Genomic DNA, 6,560 nt, shown 5'->3' on the forward strand with positions numbered 1-6,560 from the left:
ATGGTATTTGTTAAGCACTTACTATAATAATAATAGTGGTATTTGTTAAGCGCTTACTCTGTGCCAAGCACTGTTCTCAGCGCTGGATAATAAGAATGATGATATTTTTTAGGCGCTTACTATGTGCCAAGCACTGTTCTTAGCACTGAATAATAATAATGATGGTATTTGTTAAGCGCTTACTATAATAATAATAATAATGGTATTTGTTAAGCGCTTACTATGTGCAAAGCACTGTTCTAAGCTCTGGGTATGTGCCAAGCACTGTTCTCAGCACTGGATAATAATAATGATGGTATTTGTTAAGCGCTTACTATAATAATAATAATAATAATGGTATTTGTTAAGCGCTTACTATGTGCAAAGCACTGTTCTAAGCGATGGGTATGTGCCAAGCACTGGTCTCAGCACTGGATAATAATGATGATGGTATTTGTTAAGCGCTTACACTGTGCTAAGCACTGTTCTCAGCGCTGGATAATAATAATGATGGTTTTTTTAGGCGCTTACTATGTGCCAAGCACTGTTAGCACTGGATAATAATAATGATGGTATTTGTTAAGCGCTTACTTATAATAATAATAATGGTATTTGTTAAGTGCTTACTATGTGCAAAGCACTGTTCTCAGCGATGGGTATGTGCCAAGCACTGGTCTCAGCACTGGATAATAATGATGATGGTATTTGTTAAGCGCTTACTATGGGCTAAGCACTGTTCTCAGCGCTGGATAATAATAATGATGGTTTTTTTTAGACGCTTACTATGTGCCAAGCACTGTTAGCACTGGATAATAATAATGATGGTATTTGTTAGGCACTTACTATAATAATAATAATGGTATTTTTAAAGTGATTACTATGTGCAAAGCACTGTTCTCAGCGATGGGTATGTGCCAAGCACTGGTCTCAGCACTGGATAATAATGATGATGGTATTTGTTTAGCGCTTACTATGTGCTAAGCACTGTTCTCAGCGCTGGATAATAATAATGATGGTTTTTTTTTTAGGCGCTTGCTATGTGCCAAGCACTGTTCTCAGCACTGGGTAATAATAATGATGGCATTTGTTAAGCGCTTACTATAATAATAATAATGGTATTTGTTAAGCGCTTACTATGTGCAAAGCACTGTTCTAAGCTCTGGGTATGTGCCAAGCACTGGTCTCAGCACTGGATATTAATAATGATGGTATTGGTTAAGCGCTTACTACAATAATAATAGTGGTATTTGTTAAGCGCTTACTATGTGCAAAGCACTGTTCTAAGCGCTGGGAATGTGCCAAGCACTGGTCTCAACGCTGGATAAAAATGATGATGGTATTTGTTAAGCACTTACTATGTGCTAAGCACTGTTCTCAGCGCTGGATAATAATAATGATGGGTTTTTTTTAGGCGCTTACTATGTGCTAAGCACTGTTCTCAGCGCTGGATAATAATAATGATGGGTTTTTTTTAGGCGCTTGCTATGTGCCAAGCACTGTTCTCAGCGCTGGATAATAATAATGATGGTTTTTTAGGCGCTTACTATAATGATAATAATGGTATTTGTTAAGTGATTACTATATGCAAAGCACTGTTCTAAGCGATGGGTATGTGCCAAGCACTGGTCTCAGCACTGGATAATAATGATGATAGTATTTGTTAAGCGCTTACTATAATAATAATAATGGTATTTGTTAAGTGATTACTATGTGCAAAGCACTGTTCTAAGCGATGGGTATGTGTTAAGCACTGTTCTCAGAACTGGATAATAATAATGATGGTATTTGTTAGGCGCTTACTATAATAATAATAATGGTATTTGTTAAGCGCTTACTATGCGTAAAACACTGTTCTAAGCGATGGGTATGTGCCAAGCACTGGTCTCAGCGCTGGATAATAATAATGATGGGTTTTTTAGGTGCTTACTATGTGCCAAGCACTGTTCTCAGGACTGTATAATAATAATGATAGTATTTGTTAAGCGCTTACTATAATAATAATAATGGTATTTGTTAAGCGCTTACTATGTGCTAAGCACTGTTTTCAGTGCTGGGGTAATAATAATTTGTGGTATTTGTGAAACGCTTAACTATAATAATAATAATGGTATTTGTTAAGCGCTTACTATGTGCAAAGCACTGTTCTCAACGCTGGGTAATAATAACAGTGGTATTTGTTGAGCGCTTACTGTAATAATAACAGTGGTATTTGTTAAGCGCTTACTGTAATAATAATAATGGTATTTGTTAAGCGCTTACTATGTGCAAAGCACTGTTTTAAGCTCTGGGTATGTGCCAAGCACTGTTCTCAGTGCTGGATAATAATAATGATGGTATTTGTTAAGCGCTTACTCTGTGCCAAGCACTGTTCTCAGCGCTGGATAATAATAATGATGATATTTGTTAGGCACTTACTATAATAATAATAGTGGTATTTGTTAAGTGCTTACTATGTGCAAAGCACTGTTCTAAGCGCTGGATATGTGCCAAGCACTGTTCTCAGCGCTGGATAATAATAATGATGGTATTTGTTAAGTGCTTAGTATGTGCCAAGCACTGTTCTCAGCGCCGGATAATAATAATGATGCTATTAGTTAAGCGCTTACTATGTGCCAAGCACTGTTCTCAGCGCTGGATAATAATAATGATGGTATTAGTTAAGCACTTACTCTGTGCCAAGCACTGTTCTCAGCGCTGGATAATAATAATGATGGTATTAGTTAAACCCTTACTATGTGCTAAGCACTGTTCTCAGCGCTGGATAATAATAATGATGTTTTTTTTAGGCGCTTACTATGTGCCAAGCACTGTTAGCACTGGATAATAATAATGATGGTATTTGTTAAGCACTTACTACAATAATAATAATGGTATTTGTTAAGCGCTTACTATGTGCAAAGCACTGTTCTAAGCGATGGGTATGTGCCAAGCACTGGTCTCAGCACTGGATAATAATGATGATGGTATTTTTTAGGCGCTTACGTTGTGCCAAGCACTGTTCTCAGCGCTGGATAATAATAATGATGGTATTTTTTAGACGCTTACGATGTGCCAAGCACTGTTCTCAGCGCTGGATAATAATAACGATGGTATTTGTTAAGCACTTACTATAATAATATATTTTTTGCCACTCCAGTCCTTACTTCGCACTGCCGCTTGGGCATTTTTCTTAAAAAAGTGGAGTCCACGTCTCTCCACTCTTCAAGAACCTGTGTTGTTGCCCATCCACTTTGACATCGAACAGAAACTCCTTACCACAGACTCTAAAGTTCTCAATCAGCTGGGCCTTAGCCCACTGATCTTCTACTTTAACCTGGCCCACGCACTTCTCTCCTCTTGTGCCAGCTGGCTCACCATGCCCAGATCTTGTCTATTTCGCCACTCACCCCTTTCCCAAAGGGCTGGAGGACTGGCACATCGCTGCCCGTTGCCCCTGGAGCAGATTAATGGAGAGTCAGTGTCACCTAATGGATAGAGCATGGGCCTGGAAGTTGGATCTGGGTTCCAATCCTGGCTCAGTCACCTGTCTGCCATGGGCCTCCGTTATCAGTAAAATGGGGACTTTGAGCCCCACGTGGGACACGGGCTGCGTCCAACCTGATTAGCTTGTATCTACCCTAGCACGAAGTACAGAATCTGGCACATAGTAAGTGATAAATACAAAATAAACCAACATAAATGAATTTAAAAAACACCGAACCATGAGCTGCATAGCAAATAGGGCCAGCTTCTGATGATAAGTGAGTTAAGCTGCCACCTCAAGACCACACATGCCAGGGTGGCGGTTTGCTGCCCAGTCCTTCCAAGATGCAACAAACCGGGCTTCCTGCACCCAACCAGCCCAGAGGCCGCTGAGCTGACTAAGAAAGAGGGAGCAGCAGATAAGCTGTGGGGATCTGGCCTGGAACGCCCTCAATTTTCATATCCAAAAGACAATTACTCTCCCCGCCTTCAAATCCTTATTAAAGGCACCTCTTCTCCAAGGGGTCTTCCCTGACTAAGCCCTCATTCCCTCTTTTCCCATAGACTGTGAGCCCACTGTTGGGTAGGGACTGTCTCTATATGTTGCCAATTTGTACTTCCCAAGCGCTTAGTACAGTGCTCTGCACATAGTAAGTGCTCAATAAATACGATTGATGATGATGATGATGATTCCCTTCTGTGTCCCCATGACTTGCTCCTTTTATTCACCACCCCCACCCCTGGCCTACAGCACTTTGGTACATATCCATAATTTATTTATATCAGTGTCTGTCTCCCCCTCGGATCTTGTGGGCAGGGAATGCATTTCTGTGAGTACTGTGTTGTACTCTCCCAAGTGCTTAGTACACAGTAAGCGCTCAGAAAATACAATTGCTTGAGCCGGGCAGAGGCACGTGGTGAGGGAGGAGGGAACAGAGCAGGTCCACGTCTGAGAAGGGAGACCCTTCTTTGGGAAGGACTCAGGATGCTCAGCCCTGAGCACCTCTTGCTACCGCTTGCTCCACGGATTACAACGGCGCTTAGAACAGTGCTCAGCGCTTAGAACAGTGCTTTGCACATAGTAAGTGCTTAATAAATGCCATCATTATTATTATTATTACAAGGGGCTGAGAGAAACTGTCCAGCTACGCAGAAAGCTTCTTGTGAGCAGGGATGTCTACCAACTCGATTGTGCTCTGCACACAGTAAGCACTCAATAAGCAGCATGGCTTAGTGGAAAGAGCATTGGTTTGGAAATCAGAGGTCATGGGTTCTAATCCCGCCTCCACCACTTGTCTGCTGTGTGACCTTGGGCAAGTCTTTTAACTTCTCTGTGCCTTATTTACCTCGTCTGTAAAATGGTGATTAAAAGTGTGAGCCCCACGAGGACAACCTGATTACCCTGTATCTACCCCAGTGCTTAGAGAAGTGCTTGGCACATAGTAAGCGCTTAACAAATACCATTATTATTATCATTATTATTATTATTAGCATTGATTAACTGATTGGGGATGGGGGGGTCATTAAGTCTGAAAATAGCTGTATAACCATTCAGCCAAACAATGCAATAGCATGTTGTTTGGTCACGTGTTTCGAGAGGGATGGCATATTGAGCACTTGGCCCAGTGTGTACGCTGACTGTGACCGGCCCTGCAGCACGTGTAGAATAGACTCAAAGTACCGGATCCTCGAATAAAGCACCTAAAGGCCAGTTTAAGAATATACGGCACTTAGAGGGTGCACAACTAGGCGCCAAATTTGGTATTTTCGTTTCTTCCCTAGTTCTGAAAAAAGTCAGCAATTTAAAAATGTTATAAATAAATCACCTATAACTTTCGAACTGAATGATTACATACAGCAAGTGTGGGGGCAGAGGTCAATTATTAAAAATAAATGGGTCTAATTGAAATAGCGCAGAGGTAAAACATGTTGCTAGCAAACAGCTTTATACGTTGCTGTACTCAGCCATCTAAGAGTGCAGGGGAAGCTTAAAGAAGGAACTTCTAACAGTTGAAATTACCAGAACATTTCTTTCATTTCCAAAAAATCTATTTTCCTATTATAGCTTAACAATGTTTCCCCAACAGGACAGAATTCTAACTATTCTGGCAAAATAAAGCAGGATTCCTGGGTTTTGTCCCTGCCTCTTTCAGTGACTGGAGTCATCAGTTTTCTTAACTGACAAAGCAATCCAAGCTTACACAGGAGTATTTAGGAAGTGAATTGTCATTTGTGGAAATATTTTAGTAAAGAATCATGCAATTTCTTCTTGGAGCATGGTTACACCTTCAGATACCTCCATTGAGACAGTAAAGCAAATTTGAGTGCTTTATATTCTTTTCAAAAGGCTCTTGATGCCTCACTGCCACAAAAGCAGCATATTCACACAGAAAGCACTTTGGATTCTATTGCAAGGGGCTGAACAACTCATTTGATTTAGAGAAGCAGTGAGGCTTAGTGGTTAGAGCATGGGCCTGATGGGAGTCAGAAGGACCTGGATTCTAATTCTGCCTCTGCCACTTGACTGCTGTGTGACCTTAGGCAAGTCAGTTAACTTCTCTGTGCCTCATGAACTTGATTTGTAAACTGGGGATTAAGACTGTGAGCCCCATGTGGGACAGGGACTGTGTCCAACCTGATTAGCTTGTATCTACCTTCATGCTTAGTACAGTGCCTGGCACATTGTGAGTGCTTTAACGAATACCACAGTTATTTTATTATTATTACTGTATAGGTCCTCTAAATCCTCCATTGAAATACCCGAAATAAATGGTAGGAGTGACTGAGATACCGTGACATCCATCTGAAATGCAAGTAAGCTGTCGTTTCCTCGTGGTTGATCGTATATATGGTTGACCTGTATATATGTATATATGTTTGTACATATTTATTACTCTATTTATTTATTTATTTTACTTGTACATATCTATTCTATTTATTTTATTTTGTTAGTATGTTTGGTTTTGTTCTCTGTCTCCCCCTTTTAGACTGTGAGCCCACTGTTGGGTAGGGACTGTCTCTATATGTTGCCAACTTGTACTTCCCAAGCGCTTAGTCCAGTGCTCTGCACACAGTAAGCGCTCAATAAATACGATTGATTGATTGATTGATTGATTGGG

This window comes from Tachyglossus aculeatus, chromosome 22 (genome assembly GCF_015852505.1).
Source record: "Tachyglossus aculeatus isolate mTacAcu1 chromosome 22, mTacAcu1.pri, whole genome shotgun sequence".
Taxonomy (NCBI): domain Eukaryota; kingdom Metazoa; phylum Chordata; class Mammalia; order Monotremata; family Tachyglossidae; genus Tachyglossus; species Tachyglossus aculeatus.